At 42.7% G+C, this 25,634-nt stretch overlaps 1 pseudogene; it reads right to left on the bottom strand.

Moving 5' to 3' along the window:
- Window positions 1-4,504: 4,504 nt before the first annotated feature.
- LOC104833716 overlaps window positions 4,505-25,634 on the bottom strand; it is a 33,133-nt pseudogene continuing 12,003 nt past the window's right edge.

Below are 25,634 nucleotides of genomic sequence, written 5' to 3'. Positions count from 1 at the left end.
GGGGGAAGCCGGGGCGCGCCGGGGAGTCGCTCTGCGCCTGCGCGGCGCGGAGGGCGGGGCGGGCGGGCGCCGTGCCCGCGGCTCACACAAAGGCGGCGGGAGCGTGCGCTGTGGGGAGTGCGCATGCGCAGTAGAGGCGTCGGCCGCCCTGGCTGAGGGGAAGGGAGATGGTGTTATCCCTGGTGGGTTGTAGCCTTGTGAGGTGAAGGAGGCTATGGCTGCTTCTGTTGGAAGGGGCAGGAGCTAGGTGTCTGTGGGCTCTCTGGGTTTGGGGAGGCCCGAAGTGCTGTTGGAGGGGCTGGTTTGTGTGAGGTCTCCTGAGGTGGGGGTTGGCAGGGGGGGAGCTGTAGGCTTAGGGAGGAGGTTGTGAGGAGTTGAGGGGAGATCGTTTGGGCTTCTTCAGTGTCGGTTGACTTACAGAGACTTGGAGAGCTACCACGCTAGGAGTCTTTGTGACCTGCCTTTTGGAGGCTGAAGGATGGAAGGAAGGCGCTCTCCATGGCAGAGGATAACAATCCTATACCTAACTCATTCAGATGATGTAGGACCTTCTCTCCTATCTGGCTGGGATATAGAATGAAGTGCATTTGTAGTACTTTGCCCTACTCGTAATCCCCTTGAGGAGCTGCTTGCTGTTAGGGGTCTCATGGTTTGGCTCCTGTAAAACTTTAAACTCCATTGCCTGTGAGGTTTTGTGAGCTCAAGTACAACAACAACAAAAAAAGGCAAGTCTGGGGGAATGAGGAGAGATTATTGACTCCCAGATATACTGAGGAGCAGTAGAGTAGCGAATTTAATTTCGAGTCTGAGAGAAAATAAACAATTTATAAGCCTCTAGAAGGAAACAAGAAGGTGAATGCTAGCCAGTATGGCTCTGCTGTGAATGAATTGAGCCAATCTAATTTCCTTTTCTGGCAGCATAACAACGCTTGCAGATAAGGGAGAAGCAGTATATGTCATATATCTTGATTTTTTAGTAGAGCTTCTGACACTGGCTTGTAGGATATTCTAATAATAAACTGGGAAACCAGTCTAGATGATACTGCTCTAAGGGAGTTGCAAAACTGGTTGAGGAAAAATGTACTTGATATCAGTGCTTGTACAGGGAATTACCCTGGGTCCATTACTCATCCATGATGAAATAAAGAATGTAATTACTGCATTTGAAGATGAGATCAAGTTTGAAGGCAGAATAAACACAGTCATAGAACTAGGATTCAAAATGGGAGCTCTATGGAAAAAATAGGATGTGGTTCAGTAGCAGGTGCACTGCTGTATGCTTTAATGTAATCAACTTCAGAATTACAAGGCTGGGAAGAATTGGGCAGCTGGCTGTGCTGCAGGAAAGGATGGAAGGGCTGCTGTGGATTGTAAACTGAACAGGAGTCCATAATGTCTTGCTGTTGCAGAAGAGGCAGACACCATGCAGGTCCACGTAGGTAAGAAAATGCTAGTAACACGCAGGAATCCTGCTCTGCCGAGCTGTGCTAGAAGAGTATGTCCAATCCTGGGCTCCGCACAAGAGAAATATGAATGATTTGGAGAAAAAGGTGGCAATAATGATCAGAGTCTGTGAACGCATGACTTTAGCTGAGCCTGTTGAGAGGACAGAAAACTGAGGAAAGATGTGGTAAGTCTTCAAATAGATAAAAGGCTGCTGCTATGAGGAAAGGAACAATTTGTTCTCTTATGTCCACTGGGGGTAGGGCGAGAAGTCATAAGCAAAGATAACAGCAAGGCAGATCTAGGTTACAGTGAAAAAAATTCTCAGTGATTCCTTTGAAGTAGTCAAGCCCTGTGGTGGACTGACTTGGCAGGATGTAGGGCTCTTTTTAGAGGTTTTTAAGTATGGATCAGACAAATATTTGTCAGAATGGCAAAAGTGCAATACAAGATCTTGTATTCGGGAAGGAGGCTAGAGTCGCAGGTCTCCTAAATCAGTGTTACTATGGTTCTGTAACTCTGAGATATGTAATCATGCAGCCCTTATTGGCTTAACGATAAAACTAGATCAGCTGCACAGATTAAAGATACACAACTAGGCCAAGTAAAATTACGTAACAGGAATGAAATTACGTTTAAGTATGGTTTTATGTTTACAAAATTATTTTCACCAGATGGAGTGAAAGTATCTAAATGAGGAACTCTGCAGAGCTTTTAAGCATTAAAAGCTAAGGCCCTGTCTCCAGCAAAGCTTTCCAGAGAATTTTCCACCATTGTTCCTGCTCTATTGCTGATACAATTATGCTGTGCTAATCCAGAAAGGATGCCAATGTTTTTGAGATTAAGGCCTTGGAAGCAAGGCTGAACTGATCTTAGTGAAAGTAGTTTAGATGCAGTCTGACCGTAAGATGTATATTAAAAAATTTTGAGCTGGGACATCCTCATGCAGCAAATGCATGCAGATGGGTAGCAGCTAGTCAAAAAGAGGTCTTTTGGAAGCACGCTGTTATATATACAAACAGGTAATTGTGGATAAAAATACTCACTGTGAGAGGCATTGTAGATGTGCATTGTTCACCCAAGTATTTGAAAATACAGCAATTGCCAGCACAGTGTGATATCATGCCTGATGCTTAAAAGATGCAGCAAATGTAATTTTTTCCCCCTAATTTTAGTCCCTGCTTCTCTAGAACTGCCATCTAGATCACAGTAATTTGTCAAAATTGGTTTTCATCAGTAATGTCCTTGAATTGTCAAGAACAATTGCCTTAAGATCAGATGAAGTCACTGATGATTTAAATAACTGCAAATCTGGGATTTTTAAGCAGGGAGAATCCATGTATCCAAATGTCCTGCTTTTTTGCTACTAAATACTGTGTCCACCTTGCCAACTCCTGTTTTAACTTTGTGGAATGTGTGCAGCGGTCATAATACAGAATGAGAAAAAAGGAAGACTGTTCCCGCTGCGTGCAGCTTGACCAGACTTTTACTGTGCAGTCTTTTTGCATACCGGCTTTCTAGGTGATGATGAGCTTGGTGCTGACTGCTTTTCCCCTGCTGCCAGAGAAGATCTGTGGTGAAGCAGGTAGAAGCCTGCGTGTTCAGGCCGGCAGGCCCCTAGGTAGGCTCAGGCTCTAAATGACCACCTGCAGAGCAAAGTGTAAAGTGTGTGACATCTGGCAGCATCTGTGCTCTGTTAGCCTGCTTTTCAAAGGTTGTATGCCTAAATGCATTTGTTCCAGTTGTCCAAGCAGGGCTTGGTGAACAACAGCAGGATGTTTGGATGACAGCAGTGTTTTACTCTAGCTCCTACAGAAAATGATCACTAGAAAAGAAACAGCAGCAGTGTTTATCACCATTTTTTTAGATTATGGCAGCAAAATTGTGCAGTGGCATTGTTAACGTTGGCTGATTCAAGGCATTCCCTAAGGGTCAGCACTGCTAGTTCTGGAGCAATTCTCCCGCAACCAACAGTCTCATGTCCTGCAGACTGTACCCCACTGTGCTGCCACAGGAGCTGTTTCTGCCTCCCAGCTTGTTTGAATTTGCTCTTTTTGCGCTACTCTACCCTCCTGTTGCAACACCCTGCTACGTCTAGCATCTTAGGTTTGAGCGGCAACCCCAAACGCTATGTTCTGCTGTCTTGCTGCGAACAAATTCATGGTTTTTCCCCGTACAATAACCTTTATTAAGACTATGAATGAAGGCTATTGATGAGGGGGATTATTTGCAAGAGGTGGCCCAGATCGCACCTTCTATCCTTGACTTGAAAAATCCCAAATCTGGGTTTGCAGATCCTTTTCAAGTAGTGTTGGATATCTTCTATCATTCCAGGTATACTTGAGAAGTATATTTGCAAGTTTCCAGGTCTGACACACAGATAATTCTTCTATCTGCAGATCATTGTACAGTTTTTCTGTCTTCTAGTCTTTTTCCCAGGTAGGCCACTTCTTGATATCTGAGACCTGTTGTTTTAATCAGTACTACAGCAATTTTTCAAGGAGCGGCTTTTGGCAAGATACACAGTAGTCTGGAAGAAAAGAGGGGACTGAAGCTGTGTTGCAGTAGCATCTTATTTACCTTTCAAAACCTTGCTAAGAAAGAAGGTAGAAATGCTGTAATATCTAAGCACATTTGATAAGCAATGATGTGCAACCCCTTGTTTTTACCCCAGGGAAAGGAGGAGAGGGAGTAGGAATTGCATGGTACTTGCTTTGTATGGTTTTGGTCCCTGTCTTCCCTGCTAGACTTCTGGAGTGTACAGAAGTGTCCTGGAGTACCATGCCAGGATGAGGTGGGCTTTTTCCTGAGAGAAGTCCTTGCTGTGCAGTTTTGGTGCCCTTGAGAAAAGATTTAGCCCTTAATGTGCATCCCTTTTGGAAGCAGAGGGATGCTACTCTTTTCCCCTGTCTGTTTTACCTTTAGTGAAAACACATCTGTACTAACCATTAGCCATTTCAGAACTTATCTCTGTGCGTAGAGAGAATTGTGGAATATCCCTGTTCCCTTTTGTAGGGAGTTGCATGAGTCAGCTGGTGTTGAGAACATATCTATGTTTTCCTCATTGCCATCCCACACCCTTTTCTGCTCTAATAAATTCATGGCAGGTGGGTTCAGACATGTGAGCTCCAGCTTCAGTGGCTATTCCTGAGCCACTGACACAGAGGAAGAGGATTGAGGCACTTGGATAACCTCCCCAGAAAGCAAGCCCTTTGCTTGCTGAGACACCATGCCTGGTATGCAGTTTGTTTAGAGCTGATTCAACCATCCCATCTCCCTCTCCTCTGCATCATCCAGTTCATGTATGGTCTTCCTTTACTTGGCCAGGCTCTGCCTAGCCTCCTGTTCCTGTACCAGAAATGGTTTGATTTAACAAGAGAAATCTTCGTACTGGAAAAAACTGACGTGGAACATGTCTGATATCTGTGCGTAATGACATCAAGGTGAAGAGTACAGTCATGACTCTAAAGAATGGTAGTTAATAGGTGCTTTTTAAATTGCATGTTCATGTCTGTGGTCATATTAGAGACTGTATTTGAGGGCAGGAAGTGGCTGCAAAGAAGGGAGAGAAGAATCCTTTGTAGAGAATGATGCACGCTTTCGGGTGACTGTCTCAAAAGGTGCATGCAAGCCTACAATGGGCTCTCTGTCTAGGGATGCTGTTAGTATAAATTGAATATGTGCTTCCTGCAGTATGTATTTTGGAGAGACAAAGTGCCCCTGGTGTGCACAAGGTGTGATTGTGTGATCATAAACTATCTCAAGTTGGAAGGGACCCATAAGGATCATCGAGTCCAACTCCCAAGTGACAAAACAGTGAGCTGGAGCAGGGAATACATACAGCTTCCTCAAGTTGCCTCTTCTAAGTTTACAGTTTGTTCTGCATCTTTTCCAGTTGCTCCTGCATGGTGCTAGTTGGTTTTGTAGCCATCTTTTGTGGAAGGCTGGCTCCTTGAGAGGCCTCTTGTTCTTGTGCAGAACTTTCAGTCTCCACATGGTGTTTCTGTTTGGAGTCTAGCTCCATTTCCAGTTCCTTAATTTGAAAAGGAGCAGAAGGATAACTATGTGCAATTATGAGGTTCAGAAAAAGAAATAGGAAGATAGTATCTACCCCAGGAATTTGAAGCTACTCATGCTCTAGAGTTTTGTTGCAGTTGATAAATAAATGGCAACTCATGCCGCTGATGACAGTACACCTTGCGGATTCTCCCTCGTGGGTGTAGATCAGCTGCTCATACCAGTGGCTTGTTACTGCTATACTCAAGCACCATAAAGATTCTGATCGATGAGTTCTGCACAGGGTGCAAAGTGCTGAAGTTCTCTTGCGCTCCAGTGGCTTGAGAGTGTCCTACATGCATCTTTTCTGCCTAGTCTGGATTTCCTTAAATTAGAGCATTCCCTGTGGGACATGTTGGTTGTTAAATGAAAATGTTCCTTTTCAGGTATTTGTGCTGAATGTGGAAACTCAGGTGCAAGAAAAAGTTTCACAGCTGCTCTGCTGGAATGATCTTTCTAATATATTTGTTCATGTTCTTCTTACCCTGGAGTTTCATGATGATGCTTTTTTTTCTCCTTTCAGGGCTAACTGCTCAGCCAATTCCATCTTGACTTACAGGTCTTTTATTGCAGTTTAATAGTTCTTCTTAATCTTTTCCAGGTGCACGTAATGATCCTGCTCCTGACACAGATCTTTTGCCACACAGGAAGCCTGTGAGGAAAGTATGAAACAGATTGACAGCTCATACAGATCATTGAAAGCTAGGATACGTAGACCTGATATCTGTATGTTACCTTCTGAGAAATTTTGCCATATCTTTAATTTTTCTGTGTATCATAGGTTGCCTTTCTAAAGACCGGATCCACAGTTCACTGAAATCAATGGAAGTAATCCCAGCTGAGTTGGACAACTCTAGATTGGATCATAAACCAGGTGGTGGTATGCTTGCTTAGTACCACTGGACTAATCAAAGGTATTATCCCCACCTATTATTAAGTCAATAGCTTTAGTTCTAATGACACTTCAGGCTTTTATTTCTACCCTTCAGTGGAAAGAGGGTGGCTGAGAGCATACTGTAGACGGAAGGTGAAGATACTGTCTGAACATGCAGTGGCTGAAAGCACAAAGGTGGCAGAAGGCTCAGCCTCACCCTGGGAGGAAATGCTGTGCATTAAATCCACAGCTAGCTATGATATTTCTGAAGTGCCAGTTGTCAGCAGAGTGCCAAAGGAGCAATCTGCTCGGTGCTGGCAACTTTTCTCCCCTCTGTGCCAATTACGAATGCCATTGACTAGCTAGAGAGGGAAGCCGGCCTACTCTTTGTTGGAGGCCTGATGGGTGTGATGAGTGGAGTTGTGTAATAAGTGAAAGAAAGGACAAATTGAGAGGAAATGGAGGAATTCCTCAGGGTGCCATCTGTGATGCAGATTACCAGGGAGGCAGAGAGGAAGTGGATTTCTTCTTTTGTGGATTAATTTTGCTAGGCTGCAATCAGTGAGCTAACATGCATTCTGCTTTTCAGGATCATAAAAAGCAATGCGAGTGCTAACATGTATTATTATCACTGTGCTTTAAAATCAGCACTGGAGAGAAATAATGGAATATACACCTTAAGGTTTCCAGCTACCAATGTAAAGGGCAGAAAGGTGGGGAGGTGACTTACATCAGCCACAGCTTTCTTTGCTCTCTCATCAGCTGCTCAGTACTCACTGATGATTTCCTCATGCTTATTAGTAGTGTGTTGAAGGTCAGACTCCAGCTTTCATTTAATAGTAAGCAGACTGATTCTAGAGGGCAGAAAGAAGTCTTAGAGACCCAAAATGTCTTACCTGCTCAGCTTTTCCATTTGGCTCTCAAAGAGATGACTTGTGCATCACAGTTTTCTGTAGTTTGTTTTTTCTTTATAAAATTGTGCACTGTTAAGCCAAGAGGGTTCATCCCCACTGGATCTGCATTATGGAACATTAGGACCTGTGTTATTTACTTTCATGCTTAAATGAGAGCTAAAGTGATGATACACCTCTGAGGCACAAATAGATCCTGTTGTTCATGAAGGCCTTGAGTCTGAGTCTGTTTTCCTGAATTTCTCTGTGTATGGATTTGAGTTTATGTACCAATATTATTTATTTCAAAGTTATGCTGCAGTAGCAGCAGCTGGCTTTAGACCCAACTGAAACTGTATTTGATTGCATTCTCAACAAACATAGTCTCTGCTCCACAGTTTACAATATGTATGTGTCTCTCTATCTCATGGAAAATATGAGCCCCACAGCTCGTTTAGTGCTTACTGTTTACTGATATGAATCATTGGAAGACTGCTGTTGCTGCTGTAAAAATAATAAGCAAACAAAAAAACCATTCTAAGGAAGGAGAACTACAAAGGCTTTAATAGAAAAACTCCATTCTAGCAACACAAGCTGCTCTTCGGCAAAACAACATCATGTTAATGTGCCATTGTGCTCCAGAATGCTGCACAAGTTGTGTGCTGTGTAGGTTTTGTATAACAAATAAGTTTAAAACCCCAAATTTGGTATGGAGGTAGCAGTTCACCTGCTAAAAATTTATCCTTTTATTATCAGTCAATTGGAAGTGAATGTATTGGTTGCATTTTTTGCATTTTTTAACCTATTTGAATAAAAGCCACATTTACGACTCAGTTTTTATAACTGATGTCCCATAATTGCAACTGAGAAATGCTTCTTTTATTATCAGTCCTTTCCAGAAGTTGTACTTTTCTCCTTGGAAATGTTAGCATGTGTGGTCTTTATGGAAAAGAACTGCAGACTGTAATGGTGAATGTTAAAGTAGCTTCTTAAATCTATGCACAGAATGAAATGGTAGGTATGTTATTTCATACTGCAATCTGTAACACAAGGATGCTTAAAATTTCACTAAAATGGATCTCACTGTGGGCTACAGTCTATGGAAGAAATCCGAGCACCATGGAAACAACTAGTAAAACTATAGTTTCAATGGAGGCAGAATTTTACACTGTCCCTTTTAAGGTGGGTTTTTCAAAAGTGTTCAGCACTGTCTTAACTCTTCCACAAAATTTGCTAGAAGTCTTCATAGGCCTTGCTAGGAGCAAAGCTGAGCCAAGATTGTGCTTTTTTAAAAATCCTGCTATCAGTGTAATATCTCTAAAGGCTGAGCTCTTCATGTTCTGTAGAGTTATCAGACCTATCTTACAGACCACTGTTATTTATCCATTATTGGCCTAATCCTGCACTTCTTACCCAGAGTTAAGATTTAATGTTAAACCACTTGCATATAAACTCTCCAACATGATAGCTGTTGCATAAATAGTTCTAATTTCTCTGTACATGGACATTGAGTTCATTGTGCCTTCTCCATCACCTCTACCTGCTCCTAGAGTTTGTGAGAGTGCTCACTGCCCTCCAGGCCAGTCTGCACTTCTTCCAGCTCTCTCTGTAGTGGGCTGAGGTAGCGTGTACCGCTCTTGCAGCTCCTCCTCATGCTGGCAAGCATCCTCATCTATTTAGATCCGAAGTTGAAAGATTAAAGTAAATAACAAAGGGAGAGGAAGCTGAAAGATGTAGGAGGTCTCTCTGCAAAGCTGTTCTTTAAGGTGATGCCAAATTTTAAAATAATTTAAAAAAAAACGCCCCCCCCCCCCCCCCAAAACCCATCACTGGATCCCAGTATCATGTATGTCTGTCTTGTATCATTGTAGCCACACTGACTTTAAGAGAATTACTTCTGACTGAGACTGATGTAATGGAGGACAAGTTAGGTTTGAGTGTGTATATGTATATATACATGTGTATAGAGGGAAAAAATCTTTGTTGTTACTCTTTAAGTTACTAAAATTGAATTTTTGGCAGCAGTTGTATCACTTCATTCCAACAAAGAGACTAGCCTTTTACTAATTTACTTAGTTTTATTTTAGAAATGAAGAGCCAGAGGAAGCTCCTTAGTTTTAAGTCTCTGTTAGTTTCTAGTCCATTTCTGTTCAAAAAGCAATTACAACTTCTCTTAAAAGCAGAACTTTTTTGTTTTAATTACATATGAATAGTTCTTTGGGTTTCTAGTTGGATAAAAGCTGATAGTAATGCTTGTCTTGTATAAGGTTTGTTGGAACTACTGCAGATTGAAATTGGTATGAGTGGGAGAACCAGGGATTTTGAATATAAATTCACAATTTGTTCAAGATGTCTGCCCAAACAAGAGTACATAATCTACTGCTTTGTTGCTTAAGCTATAAAATAGAACTGGTATGCTTTCCCATCCAGGGACCTGCTTCCACCCTCTCCAGTTTACCTTGACATGCTGTTGCAGTTTATCCAGTGTCCTGACAAGCTCACTGTTGTTCCTGTTGGCAGGATCCAGTTGCATTTCCATGCTGGTTAGGTCAGTGTCTGTCGTCTTAAGCCTGAGAGCTTCAGCACTCCCCTTTGCTTTAGTCTTCAGACTCGCCTGCAGAGACTCAATTGCATGCTGGTGATTATTTCTGCAGAGTCCAGTGAAGCATATGGTACAGCATTCTGTTGTGTTGAGTCTGATCCAGCCTTTGTATGAAGTTATTGCCCACCAAATAATAAAAATACAGTAACTTTTCAAACCTGTTTAAAACTGAGATACCAGGATTTTGCACCAAGCCATTCATGAATACATTCTTTTAAAACGTAGGGCTAGGAGAGCTTTCAAAAGGTCATCTTAAAAATCTACTGCCTGAAATCTGGATCACTTCCTGCCAAACCAGTCCCACTAGACAACGTGTGACCAGACTGCACTTAACTTCCAATGATGGAGACTCTACAACCTCCAGACAATTTGGTCCAAGCAGTAATTCCCCTTAATGATTATAAAACTTTTCTAGTGTCTGCAGCCTTTGCCTGTGGCTTAATGTTATATCATTGCTATACCTGGTTGGTTCAAGTTCTTCCTTCTCATGTTTTCCTGTCAATGTCAGCTTTAACCTGCGCCACTTTGAGCTGCATGCAAATCAGTTTACTTTCTTCAGCCTGCAAGGAAGAGGGCAACAGATGGACTAATAAATGCCCTTTGTGGGGTTATACATACGAAATCCATTTGATGGAATGTGGGCAGCAGGCACCAGGCTGGCATGCAACTCGCACATGTGTAGCATTTTTAACCTCCAGGGAAGACTCTGCTTCCTCCAGTGCCACCTGCAGTTCATCTTTCTCAATCTCCAGTCTCTACCTTTTACAGCTCATGAATGCTCTTCCCTCCATCCCCTAGCTGATTGATTAGATCCTTAATTTCCTCTAGGGAAGAAAACGGATATTTCATATGATAGGTTTATTTCAGGACTCTGAACTTTACCAAGTGCACCAGACACATTCTTTGAATGGAAATGGCATTAAATGGTTCCAGTCACTTTATATCAGCTGCCCTTTTCTTTTGTTGCTAAATATTATCCTGGATTTCTGAATGAACCCTGCTAGCTGCATGTGTTCATGGAGGTGGAAGAATGAAGTCCATTAAATCAAGATAAATTTTTTCCCGGTTTTTATCCAGCCTTCCCCTCTCCCACTTTTAGATGGTTGCTCTTACAAAATGAAAACAGGACACCACATCATCTCTCTACAGCAGAATGGGGCTCTCTGCCAGCTGATGTAGGCCAGCACAAAGGGTTGGGGGAGATAGCCTAGAAAATACTGGGTCTGTGCCAGGGAGGCCATCACTGTTTTCTGTTGGCCGCAAGGGCAGCAGATTGTAGCATCTTCTAAATATTTACAGTGTCATCTTCCAGCCTCCTGTAAGAGATCAATTTTTGCAATTTACAGAAGTGTTTTTTAAAAAAAAAAAAAAAAAAAGGAGCCAAGGCAGCTGGTCTCCCTGTAGAGCTAGTGGGGGAGAAGTGATGCCAAGAGAGAGACTCTGAGCAGGAGTTTAACTGACTTGCTCTGAACTGATTCCTGGAGATGCCTAATCCTCCCCCCTGAGGTTAAAGGGAACATCATCCTCCCAGGGTAAAGCTGGCCATTGTTAATAGTCCCCTAAGTGAAGTGCTCAGAATTAGAGAGAATGGTGGTAGCCAGAACTGGGACTGCAGCCTGTGTCTTATCTAAGCCTAATGCCATAACCAGTCCATTATTCCCTTATGTGGAGCTCTGTTGATGATACCTGGCCCAGCCTGTAGTGATGACCTCCTAGTATAACGGTGAGTACAACCAAGCTGCTATTGTGATCACACCTTGAGGGTTCAGAAGGGACCTCGATTCTGAATATTGTCCCCAGAGTCGGTTCCCTGGAAGCAGTACACTGGTGCTAGTTACAATCTTGGGTGATCCAACAGGGGTGGTGTGTGTGTGAGTGCAGACTCTGTCCCAAGAGCAGAATCTAACCTGCGACTTCAAGTGCATCAAAGAGTGAAAGCACTACTAGAAATAAGAAAAGTGGAACTGGTGCTGGAAGGCACTACAAGAGATCATTCACTAGGAATCAAGGGGCTTATGATTTGCAGAGTTTTTTAATGTCAAACCAGTACTTACCCTGAAGGGCCTTGTTCTCCTTCTTCATAGATTCCAGGTGCTCCAAGGATTCTTCACAGGCACTTTTAAGCTCAAAATTTTCAGTTGTGTACATTCCTTCTGGGAACTATCCACTTTCACCTGCAGTAATTTGCATTTTTTGTTGCCATTCTGCTAGTATCTTATCAAAGGCTCTCTGCTTCTTGTCCAGGGCAGCACAAGCAGCACTGGCCTAGAAAGATAAAGCCAAGCATTCACTGGACACAAGTTTTCTTTACACTTTGCTTCTCTGCATGTCCTGCCAGCTAGTCACAGTTAAATTGGCAGCCACTCTAATGACTGGCAGAGTTTCTCTTGGTCACTGTGAATGGATGATTAAAATGTTTACGATGCTTTCTTTCCTCACCATTAGGAATTTAACAAGATCACCCAGTTCCCATCAGTGTGATAGTCTTCCTTGCTCCTGCGGTTATAATGATGCTGCTGTGGAGCAAATGTTTTCCACTTCAGATATTCCTTGTGCAGATGTGCTGTTAGTAATTGCCTGGGTTGATGAGTGTGACTCTTTCTATTTCAAAGATGATTCGGTTACAAACAAGATGTTATTCAAGACTATTTTAGACTGTGTTTAACTGCTTGTCATGAAGGGAAAGAATAAAGGTAAATTTTTCTTTCCTAGGAGCTTTTAATCACAAATATTCTACATATCCTTATGATCCACACATGTGTTCAGATACCATGGTGACAAGCACACCACAGGAACCATAGAATAAAGAACTGCTTCATTAAAGAAAGTGATGGTGAAACAGATTTTTTCAGCCCAGTAACATAATGCTGTATGTGGGATTTTCAGCTCTTGAGACCTGTTCTAAAGCTGACTGCAGTCACTGGCAGATACCCAAGGACTTCAGTGGATTTGGAGCAGCCTTTGTGCCTATTTTAAGTAACATTTTTATTCAAATGTCCCACAGTTGCACTACTATTCATGCTCTTACACTAACACTAGCAAGAGTAGAAATACTAATTTAATGAAGGAACATTCGTTGCTAGTGTTTAAACTACATGTTGTTTAGATCTGCTTTGAGTATGGTAGTTAATAACCAGTGGTCAACCCACTGGTACTGCAACACTGAAAAGTTCAAAGCAGTATATCATTATCCTTAAAAAGAAGATGAATACCTTGCCTTGCAGTAAAGGGCTTTTGCTTTAGCTGTACTCTTGTTTCTGGAAGTCAGCTAATGAGCTTATGAGAAGCATGCTGTGTGCTCCTAGGAATTAGCTGCGGCTCTCATCTGGGTTTTCTCTTGATGTGATAAATCTTAGCCTTGCTTCTCATGGCCATACGGATTACTTGACATTTAATAGAGAGATCTTAAAATCTTAAGAAATGAGGGACTAGTCCAAAGCCCACCTGAGTTAACGGAACAACTCGAGGGCTTCTGGTACCAGGTCTTAATCTTGCTGGTCAGGCTTGTGCTGGATGCACTCTTGAATGGCTGGATTTCTTGCCTTCTCAAGGTCAACAGCGAGGTCTTTGTTCTGAAGCCTCTGCTTAGTTTTCTCTGTGTTGGCAACCCAGGCTTGGACTTATTCAGCTGTTACCTCTGCTTCTTGGAGCTTCACAGCCAACTTTGTCCTGAGGGAAGGAGGGCAGAAATATCCTGGTTCATGGAATGAGGAATGGTAGGAGTCAGCAGCACTCTTCTCCTAGAGCACCATCACTGTTTTCACCAGTGAAAAGGTGAAATCCTGGCAGCAGTCTCAGAAAAGGACTGTAAAACCATTATTAGGATGTGGCTGGTTCTTCCCCTCCACTGGTAGATATGGCATATTGGGCTGCAGCTCAGATCTTTATTGCTGGATTCTTACCTGGTGACAGACACTTCAACCTTCCATTCAGGTAGGATATTGTCTAAGAGCAAAGTAGCCTTGCTCCCTTGTGAGTACCTCTGGGTCTCAGTACAAAGTCATGCAGAGATGTAGTAGCTTATTCCATTTGTCTCAACTTGTTCAGGTGCAGAGTGAAACCCTCCAGATGCCTTAACTTTTGTTGCTATTATGTGAAAGCACCTTTATGTTAGCTCTGTTAGAGAGACTGCTGCAAAGATTGGCTCAACTTCTAGCCTGTAATACCAGATTCTAAGGGGTTTAATCTGGTTTGGTGCTTGCTTTATTCTTAGGAAATGCTAGTGGCTTTTGTAGGGCTGCTGGAAGAGTAAAGTCCTTGTTGGAATAAAGAAAGGCTATCCAAATTCAAGCTTTTATCAGAAAGGATCAGTGTTGGTTTTCTGTTGTCAGTGTACAAGTGTTGGTTCTCAATAGTCTCTGTTTATTATTGCAAGTATTATTTTCTTTGTCTTGGCTGGAGCCCTTTGCTTTCTCTCTGTCTTACCAAATTGAGTCCTAGTAGATCACATCTATAAGCTGTGACTCAGCAGCCAAACTAAATAATGAGACTGCCATAAGTCCCATCCCGGACTCCCTGAAAGCCAAGTGCTCACTTGGTTTCTTCCAGCTCTTTCAGTGGCATCAGTCCTGCATTTAGTCCTCCAGATTGTGACTTCCGTATTGAGTCTAGAGACCAGGCACTGCAGTTCAGCTTTGCTCTCCTCCTCTTCCTCCAACTAGTCTTTCATCGGGTCCAAATCATGCTTGGTGTTGGCCAGGCTCACTACAGCAGCAGTGCAAGACATAGCACAGCCATTACTATGCATCTGTCCTATTGGAAGTATGAATACGCTGATCTTACTCCCCAGAGCTGGAGTGCTCCACTTGAACAACTCAGTTCTGGACCAGCTAGAAACATCTCAGGCTTCAAAATATCTTTCTGGTCAGGAGCCAAGTTTCTGTTCTCTGTACCTGTTCTTTGCTGTACTGCAGTGAATTGAATTGAGCTCATACAACTGAAAACAGACTTGGCTTCTTGTCATCGCTGTTTTCTCTCAGTCTTTCAAAAGAATTATGACAGCAAACCCATTTGGTGATTATTCTGGACACAGAGAGAATTCTTGCCAGACTTTTGATATACAGGTGCAGCACTAGAATTACTTTTTGGAGGTAAGCAGAAATTTCCAAGACAGATGTGTCAGAGAGCTGAAATACTGATATATTTTGAGCCAAACTTGTGTGATCTAGGCAAATAAACTGATGTATGATCCATTGAATGGACAGCGGACTGAGAATCAAAGGCATGTTCTGCTCTTTGCTGCTGACTCGTGGGAGATTCTGCATCTTATTTTCATATCCATACAAGGCTTGTGTCCCCCACACCGCCTCCAAGATCAGCTGGTAACAAGCCCAGAGATTAATTTGGATGAGAAAGTTTTCCTTTGTGAGAGCTAACACAAAAGATCTGTTACTCTGAAGTGGACAGTGTGCAGAAGAGCAGGCACTGCACGTCCCATGGCAGCAGCAACCTCTACAGGCAGTTGGTGTTCCCCAGTACCTTTGACTCTTCATTCAGGTGCTTCTTGAAGTCATCTGCTTGCGAGGTGAGAGAAATCTTCATGTGGACAGTCTGGTTAAGCCCGCTCCGAGCTTCCTTGTGCTCCTGACTCAGCTGGCTGTTTTCGGCTGTGGGAAAACTGCATAAAGAAGTAGGAAAGGAACTAATTCAACCTGACTCGAGAGAGAGAGAAGTGAAGGCTAGAAGGATTGGGCAGATTTGCTAGTGGAGACAGGGCAGGGCTGCCAGAGCTGCATGAAATGTAGGGGAAGATGAGGATCAGAGGGAGGTAACATTGCACAAAGCTGTCAAGGAATTTACCTTGGACCCTGATGGCATTAATTTCAGCCTGGCTCTTTTCCACCTCAGCCAACTGGGCATTGGCTTCAGGCAGGTTATCTTCCTACTTGTGAACGTGAGCATCTGAGTTCAGCTGTAAGAGAGAGGTCAGTCATATGATGCTGAGTAAGGCTTGAAGGGCTAAAATAGCCTCCCTCTCTTGCAAATTCAGTTTATTCCCGTTGGTTGTAATTACAATGGGATGACTGTAATAGCCAGGGGGAATGCAGAGTGTCCTGATCTTTAGCGAGGGGGGTGCCCACTCCATCAGCCAGGACGGGCAGTGTTCAGCACCACCTGCAAACAGCTGCTCTCTGGTATCAGTGAGCTCCCAGTGCAGAGGGCTGAATTCTGCTTCGTACTGCACCCTTGGCTGCATTGGGGGTTTGTTGAGGCCCTGGATTGAGCAGCTTGGATTTCTGCAGAGATTCCATGCTTGCGCTGAGGTCATCCATCTCTGCTTTCGTGACCTGTTTGTCCATCTCCAGCTTCTCTTTCACTCTGGGGCTTCTGCCACCTCAGCCATGGCAACTGTGTTGCTTCCTGAGCAGGTTAGAGCCCGTGGCTGGGATCTGCAGGGCTGCCTCCTCTAGGTCAAGGAGCAGCTTCAGCAGCCCAGCTTCCTGGGAGAAGGGGCTAAGAAGGTGTCGGCTGGGATCTGGCAGCCCTGGAGTCTCGATAAGGCCCTCAGGGATGCTTTATAAGAAAGGCTTCTGGAAGCCTTTTATTTAGCTTTAATAGTGTATTTGGGACAAATCCCATCTTTGGTATTAATCCATTAGAAGGTCGGTGGCTGGTATCTTCCAGAAAGATTAACCATCTCTAGGCCTCCTTGCTGAAGCTCAGAGTAATTCTCTGGACTGAAGGCTATGTATTTTCCTTGCAAAACAATAGAAAATACACATAACAGTTCTGCCTCCTCTTTTGACTGTGTGCTTCTGAATTAGCAACTTTCTAATGAATCTCTGATCACCTTCCACTCCAACGCAACAGGAAGAGCAAAGCTCACAGTGAAGTTCATGGAACCTTGGTGCTTTACCCCTTCCAAGGTCTGCAGTGTGAGGGGAAGGTTGGGTAAGGTCTGCAGGATCTGGCCTGCTTACGAGCTCAGAGAAGCTGCTGAAGAAGCTACTCCTTTGGAAAGTCCAAGTGACGTTTCTCATTCTCTGAGGAAAGAGACAAGGTGCTCAGATGCTGGGAAGGTGTCCGACCTGAGCTGTTGTTGCAACACCAGCTTCTTCCAGGCAATCTTCCTTGTTTCTCCACCTAGTGGGAAAGAGGGGAAGAAATTCTTATTTCATGCCAAAGAGCCTATGTATACTTAGAAGCATAACCATTTTGGAAACAATGGTAGCAAGCGTGAGGCATACTCAGAGAGGGAATAGGAATTCCCAAATGCTATGCTCTGCTTTAACTGACATTGCTGCTTTTTCTGTCACTGGACAAGTTCCTTCACCTATGTTTTCCCACCTGTGCAAGGTGTCTAACAACACTGACCTGTCTCCTGATACGGTTGAAAATTAATTAGCTAGCATTTCTAAAGTGAATTGAAATGGAAATGTTACTTATTATTGATGCTATCCGTTTGTACTAGTCATTAGAATGTGTTCCGAGTATTCTATTAAAATATTACCTTTTCGGGACTAAATTATCTTCAGGCTTTTCCATTGTTAATGAATCTGATTATATATTTAACAACTGCACCCTGGCAATTTACATAAGATTTATTAGAGTAGATCCATCCATCACTACAGAACTATAAAAAGTGGGTGGAGTGATTTGATAGCTGAAGCACAGGACAGAGAAATGCCCATTTTCCCTAACCTGCTACTCTCTTCCTCTGTGGAGGACTGTCTCATCAGTAGCTGGCTTCTTCAGAGGTCTCTGTCAAAGGAGTAGCATGTGCAATTTGTAACAGTGAGTTTGCATAGGCTAAAACTAGAGTTCAAGATGGTTGTCCATCTTATTATTCCTTCATGAGGAATTTTTTTTTTTAATTAGTAGTTTAATGTTGTTAGGGGTTTTCAGAGGTGTAATCCCTCCCCTGAGGCGTTTTTTTCCTCATTAGATACTGTTACCTGTGTTCTTATAGGATGCTCAGCTTCCAGGTCTTCTTCCAACTCTTATACAGGGGCCTGGAGGGTGCACATGAGCACAGCAGTGTCTCTGAGCAAGAGATGCGAGAGAAATTTGTGGAAATACAAACAAGAATCTTAATTTCTTCATTCCCTTCTCTTTGTCAGGTCTACTGGATTTTCTTTCCTGGGAGAGATCTACAGCTGGGAATACTGAGCCAAAAAGCCAGCAAAGACCTGGCCAGGTGTCTCAGTAGACAACTGATGTTATCTGCAGCATGGTTAGCTTCCTGTATCATGCTGGAATTTGGCCTTCAGGAATATAATCAAGCTGATTTGGTTACTTGAGGAAACTAGAGGCTTGTTCATAGAAAAAGCCACGATTTAGGTTTGTGGGTCATATTTTTGTTGAAATGCTGAGTTTTTAATTATTTGGGCACTGAAATACCTTGGATGAAAGAAATATTTGAATTCAGAATGGTAACACTGTGCATCCTGTGAGCTGTGGCTTCACTTCTGGTTTTATTTACCACCTTTCCTTCCATAGTGAGAAGGAGAGTGCCTTGCAGGAGCCTTTGGCATTAATGTGGATGAAAAGGCCTATCAGCTGTCTTTGCTGCTTGCCTACAAGCAGAAGAGGAGGTCCCTGCAGCAGATCACCTTTCTTCTGGCCATAGCAGCATGGCAGGACATCTGCAGTGAGCATACAGTTCCCCAGACTTCAAAGAAAGTGGAGTTTAGAGTGAGTGGATAATATACAGGACAAGCTGGATCTCAGAGCTGGCTGAACTATTGATTCACTGGAAGCTAAAAAGGTAAATGTTTCCAAGCTGAGGGGTTTCACAAGCTCATAGAGTGGTAGTCAGAATCTACTGTAGAAAAAAAAAGTCAAAATTCACCTGGGGAAAAATAAATACTAGCTCTCAGCTGGTTCTGTTATTTAAGGGTTTAAAGACTGATAGGCTCCAGACTCCATGTTAACAGGGTAGGTTTAAAAGGTCTGTATTAATCTTTTACGCCAACTCAGTCTTACAAAAAGACAAAGCTGCGCAAGCAGGCTACTGTGGAGTAAGAAAAGGTATGATATTACAGAAAATTAGTTAAGCCAAGTAAGTGTTTCTACCCTGTGGCAAACAGGTTAATCTTTGTTGAAAGTGGGTTGAGATCTAGTGTCCTGTCTCCTTAGTGGGACTGGCAGGGCACTTAAGTCCCTTTTTCATTTGTTGAAGCTTCTCCTTACCCCATCATTAACTAGTCTGCAAGTAAAGGCACAAGCACCCCAGGAAGTTGAGTTGTCTGTTTGCAGCTCTGAAGGACCAACACCAGCATTTAATTTTTCTTCTGTCACTTAAGCATCCCAGTGGCCTTGCTCTGAAGCACAAGTATCTTGTACTCCCTGTGGAGCAGTGTGTTAGAATTTGAATTAGCAAAGCTTGCCAGTATTTATTAATGATTGTACACATTGCCTTAGCTACTTAGCTCTTTAACTAGGTAAATTAGTGGTTTGGATAATATAGAGTTGGCTATTTGTATTCTGGGAAGTTAATTTCTAATGGGAGGTTTGTCAGAGAAGTGCTGGCAGACCCATCACTAAAGTAGTCAATAGTAACACTAAAATAAAATTCTAATTTGTGATAATATTTTGCATTTCTAAAACCATTTTTGTCTGAGGATCATAAGGCCTTACCTAAACATGAATCATTTAAGCCTCATAACTTCCCGGTGATTATACACATTTTATATGTGGGTGAGTGTGGAAGATGAATTACAAATATCAGACAATGAGTCAGAAAAAGACTTAGGAAACAAAATCCTGTATTTCTGATTCTGCTTGCCTGAACTACTGAACTGGACTTCTGCTTGTCATTAGGTTAATACTGAAGAGATCAGGGTATGACTGTGGGTTTTCCCAGTGACTTTATGATAAAGCGACTTTTCAGGTGTAGCTAATGCTGTCAGAGCTATGATGTAGCACAACTGCAGCCAGTAGGGTCCTGTACCCTGGAAAATTCTGTTACAATTGATGCTTACTTCCTTAGAACATCGTCCAAGTTTGGCTCATTTCATCTCATTGAGGTTTGCGATTATCATTTTGAGGACATTCTCTGCTTTACGATGAGCCTTTTCCATCTTGCTCTGGATCTTTGTTTCTTGTTCCCAGTTCTCCTGGGAAAAAGTTCTCCTTTGTTCACCGGCTAGTTGAAAAAAGTGGCATCAGCGTGAAAAAGAACTTTGTAACAAACATACAGGTGGTGTTCATCAGAAGGGCCCAAGATGTCAAAAACAGACCAAAGAGGGACATCGAAAATATAGACCGTAGCGCAACTGCACCTCACCTCATGCATCTGAGTTGTAGGTTTGCTGTTGTTCTTGGTCAGGTGGTTCACATTGTTCTCCTCACCTTGCAGTTTTCTAGGAAGGGAGAGACTAAGCCTAGTGCACAGAGTTGGGTGAGAAACTAACTACCCTGCCCTGGCAACAGACTGAAAACCCAAAGAATAGATTCATCTGAGGTGCTTCCTGAAAGCATTATGCGCTTTGTGCATTTTCAATAGGCCCAGAGAGTCTTGGTCCAGCATTGAGTCTTACAGAAGAATCCTGCTTGCCCTCAGCAATTCACAAAGCTCTTTTGGGCAGTGGCAGAAATTGGCAACACTTCACTGTGCTGCCATGAGTTAATACCTAGAAACGCACAGCCCCCTTCGTGTTTGTGCAGCACACTGTAGTCTCGCAGTATTTAAACAAGCAGACGATGGTTTTTTTTCCTTTCCCCAGACTGGGAGAATGAGAATGGGAGAGAGTAAAGAAAAATGGAACAGTTGTTTCTGCCTGATGAACTTCCTCCAAAGCCCTCCTCTTTTGGAATTTAGTGACTGAGTCATTCTGAGCAGAGAGATCTGAAGTCAGAGTTTGAACTCTGTGGTCTAATACCTGCAGACAGGAAAGGGAACATCATGCAGGTTTTGTGGATCACACAAGCCAATAGCAGCATCAGGACAAAATGTCACTGGAAACTTGTATTTCTTGAGAAGGAATCTGAGATTCAGTTAATAAATTCTGAGACATATGAGGCATCTGTGAGTTTAACATCCTGTGGATGTTAACACTGACTTCAGAAGAAGCAGCAGACAGCCACATGGCTGCTACAGTACAGATTTAAAACTTCTCCAATTACATTAAATAAAAAACAGTTCAGGTGCAGGAGAGGGAGAAGTATTCCCCAAGGCTAGGTGGAAAGGCATTGCATGGCTGTGGAAGAGGGCATTTTATAAGTAGAGGCCTACAAGCATTGCCATGTTAAAAGCGGGTATAATTAATAAAGAACGTAGAGGAGATGCAGATGTCTTTGTGTAGAGGGGTCTCTAGAAATTGCTGTGAAATGACTATTACTCTGGGTAGAAGAGGGAAGTGTTGAATTAAATCCATCTCAGGTTATATGAGATGCTGGAAGACAATATAAGAAACTGTGGGGGAGATCAGCTGAGTGAATCTGAGCATCCCAAAGGGTGCTGTGACTGGAGGAGCTGTAATGGTTGTCAGAGTTCATTTCCCTTAAGAATAAGGCAGAAAAAACCTCTCTATCATGCTTCATAGCTGCTTTTCCTTCTCAGTTTTATGCAAGGTAGTCTCCAGCCCTTCCAAGTCACATTTCAAGTTGCTGAGCTAATCCTCCAGCATCTGCTTGCTGGCACTCATGTCAGCTCCTTCATATCCAGGATCTGGCTCAGTAGATCCATCTTTGATTATTTGGGCCAGGCACTCCTCAGCATCCAACAAGTTCTCTTGTTCCTAATGAAGAGGTGGGAATCCAGTGTTCATCCTATGAAAGGCTGCTAAAACTCCTGCCTCTTACGGCAGCAAACTTCCTTTTGCAAGAAATGCAAGATTTTGCCTCTTCTGCAGAGTTTAGTAAGATTCCTTTAACATACCTGTTGTTATAGCTGATCTGAATTTCCATGACTCAGGCCATAGCTTCTTAAAGTTAAGCATCAAAAAATCTGTTTGTTTGTACACACACAGATCCTTTAAGAGGAGTTTGCATTTTAAAAATATGCCACCCTGACTTGCTGTAGATCATACTGAGCATCAGTGGTTGACCAGGAAGTGAACTCGGGACTTGTGACAACAGCTCCTTTGCTTTAGCCATGAGGCCTTTCAGTCTCCTCTGTTTTCTAAGGACTTGACTTTACTAAAGATACAGCCAGGCTGTCTGTGACTCTCATGCATCATCCCCATATGCTCTTTATTCATTTCATATTCTGAAAAGGAGCCTCTTATGAGTCATTTGAGAAAGCCGATGCTCTCTGCCTTTAACCATCCCCTATTGATAATGCTCAGCCTGCATGCAGTTGGATGGGGAGGTCATTCTTCTCCTCGCTGAGGGTGGCTGGCTGCTCCTCTGCTCTTTTCTGTGTTCTGTGAGATCCCAAGTCTTTGACATGATGCTTCTCATGTCCAATTCCTTCAGTTGTATTTCCTCCTACTGCTGGGCCACATTCAGCAACGGTTTCACCTGCAAGTAAGGAGTTCAAGCAATGATGCTCCCAAAACAAGACTTTTCTATTATAATGGTCCCTGAAAGCCTTGAGGTGATCCTTTTATTATCAGATCATAGTATTTTTTGCTTACCAGTGGGAGGCCTGGTGTTTCCTGAAGTGCCTGTTTAGTACAGAGGGTTTCATATCTATAGCGTGAGCAATGCAACTCCTAGAAAAGGTTGTTATTCTGCACAGTAGCAGATCTGCATGCCAGCATAGAAATCAGGACTGTATTCCAGATTCTGAACTGATATAAATGCAGAGTGATTCTTATAATGATCTAGATTCATACCAGTCGAAATGGGACCAGAACCCTTTGAAAGCTCTTTCTTTCCTAGGCTATGGAAGTTCATTTGGTTTGCACTGGAGTTGGGAAGGTGTGTCCCCAGGTAAAAAGGCAGATTTTTTTTCATCTATATGTGGAAAATTGGCTTTGATATAGTTTTGTTTCACTTAAGCTTGAGTGTCTTGGTCAACGCTTTCTTTCCTCTCTTACCAGAAAACCAACTGACTTATCCATCCTGGGACTAAGTGAAGAGAATCTGAGCTGGAGCTGCCCCTTCATGCTGACGATGGGGTCCTGCTTAAGAGAAGTGAACCAAGCAGCTTTTTTTCAGCTTTTAAATGTTAATGAATTGTGAAATTTTGTATTCCCATCCTCATAATCTCACCACTTCTCTCTATGCTATTTTGAGAAGTGGGAAGTCCAGGTCTTGAATTTCTAAGACTCTCTCTTTCCACTCCCTGGAGGTAGCAGGCTTAGACTCAGATTTCAGGGCTTTCTCCATTTACTAACTTTTCTGGCATTGATTTGGAAAGAAGTAATTCAGGCCCCTTGCCCTATTAATAATTAACAAGAAAGTCACTAGCTTTCTCAGTGTCTTTACTTAAGTGAACATGGCCGTTATTTTTTCTCGCAGCCCTTATCTTCCCTGCTCAGACATCCCAAGATTCTCAGTGTCTGTAATTGCCACTGTTTAATTCTGCAGAAGAGGACAACCTCAGAGTATTTTCCTCACCCTAATGTACAATTTCCACCTTCCCCAGAAAAGCAGCTGCGGAAGCTTCTGGACAGTCCTCTGAATTGCCATCAGACCTAGCTTGTAGCAAACAGAACATGTGGGGCTCAGAAACAACCGTGTTTCCAGGCAATGTATGTAGGGGGACTCCTGAGTGTTCACGCTCAATCATATGCAGCAGAATGCTGGAGTCAGTAGGTAGTCTCAGTCAAATGGGGTAGGCCTCGATGCCCCACAATTTTTTGGCATGCCAAAAGAGTCATAGCAGTTTGCTGACACAGGAAAAAGGACAACAGAATTAAAATTGTTTAAAAAATGCTACTGTGAATGTAGAAATTGAAGCTTTTGTGCACTAAAAGAAACAAATACTGCTGGAAATATACAAATAAAAATACACAAGTATAGAAATAAACTGGAAGCTAATTGAAAGGATGTTTTTTGCCTCCTGTCTTCCTTCTCCTCTATCCTGCAGCCACAGATACCATAGGCAGTAACAGAAAAAGTGCACAGATCGAAACCAAAATCTTGTGACTCGAACATATGTATTGTGGTTGAGTTCCAGGAGACTCACAGCATCACCATGTGAGTTAGGGTTTCTTGACAGTGATAGTTCTCACTACCAAGTTACAGAGATCCTCCAGCTGTTGGTCTTTGGAATGGATGCACAGGAGGTAACAGAGCTACCCAGCTGTCCAGCTGCAATATTGTTCTACTGCATGGAGCCATGTGGAAAAAGCAGGAAAGCTTTATTGCTTTGCTGTGTACTGGGATGTAGAACTTGGAAGTCCCACTTTCATTTCATGGTTCTTGCTAGTAAATTAATAATTAATTACATTGGTGGTTGGTTTCTAATGCTGCCTTGGAGTCACAGAATAGTTTCTAGGTTTTTTCCCCATGGAAAACTTCTTTCCAGCATCTTTTTGTATTCAGTCCTCATCAGGAAGCCATGAGCATGACATTGCAGCACAGTCATGATATTTGCCAGAGGTTCGTGTCTCATGTCTTCCAGTGTGGCCAGGATCCCACCACAGAAAAATATCTTGGAAGGCAGGAGACTGTTAGAACCTGGAGTTCTAGGTCGCCTTCAGGACTAGGAAACTCTGGATGTGCCACGTGTTAGCACTCAGAAATGAGGATATTTTACTTCTTTGGTCTTTACATGTCAATTTATCCCATTGTGATCTTGTCTGGTTCTCTGCTTACATTTAAAAAAAGGACAAAGTTTAGGGAGGTTATGGGAATGGAAGACCAATATTTAGGAATCCGATTCCTTTCACCTTTAGCGTGGATTTGCCCAGAGTTCTTTAGCCTTTTCTGGGCCCAAGGTGTCTAGCTATAAAAAATAACATCAGGATCATCGTAAGATCTAGCTAAGTGGCATATAGCAAAGCAGGGGTGGAAATCTTTTCCTTGATGAAACCCAAATATACCTTGTGTTCTGCTGTGACAGGAAACGCACTAAGTAGTTTCAGTCACAATGAAAAAATAATAGTAGTAATCTTGTGGCTGTTGGCTTTAAAAGTAAGATCAGGGCAGTGTCTGGCGCACTTTAACCTCCATCCGTAAGTTGAAATTTAAGGATAGAATAGGCTGGAGGACTCATGACTATTGTGTAATTATTATGAAAGTTGGGACATGCAGATTTTAGGTTCATGCAAAGAACAGAATGCTCCCTTTTGCATGACTGTTACAACAGCTACTTTCATTATGTTATGACAAAAACATATGTGCAAAATTAATGATATGTGCTGCTAACATTGGACAGCTACAACAGTCTCTCTCCATTTTCCTTTCCAGTCTTAAATTGGATAAATGATCAGTTAGTAGGCTTTTTGCCTGACTAAGGAATAGTAAAGAGCAAGTGAGATTTATCGCATAGCTGAAGGTGCACTTCGTTTGCATTATATTAACTGTGCTGTCTGATTAAAAGTCAGTTTGGGGAGCATGTGTAAGAGAGATCATTATATGCATGAGGAAGTGGGTTGCTGTAGAAACTCTAACTCTGCAGCTATATCTACACCAAAGGCATGCTGAGTCATAACTGCCATCAATTTATTTAGCTCGATTTGGTAGGAGTAAACAGTGCCTTGTTATATCCAATTCTGTACTCCTTTTCCCCCAGGTCAACAGAGCCAAGCAGCAACTCTGATGCCTTCTTATTGTCCGCAAACCCTGGAGGGATTATGCTGGGATTCAGGCTTTGGTATCTAAAATGAGAAAGACAGGTATAATGATATAAGAGCTACAGTTAGCGGCAGTGCAGAAAGGCTAATCATTGCTTAATATCTTCTCTGGTTTAGCTTCCTAGCCCCATGGGCAT

Source organism: Haliaeetus leucocephalus, unplaced genomic scaffold (genome assembly GCF_000737465.1).
Source record: "Haliaeetus leucocephalus isolate CR32 unplaced genomic scaffold, Haliaeetus_leucocephalus-4.0 Scaffold295, whole genome shotgun sequence".
NCBI classification, from domain to species: domain Eukaryota; kingdom Metazoa; phylum Chordata; class Aves; order Accipitriformes; family Accipitridae; genus Haliaeetus; species Haliaeetus leucocephalus.
This window is presented reverse-complemented; position numbering and strand designations above follow the sequence as displayed.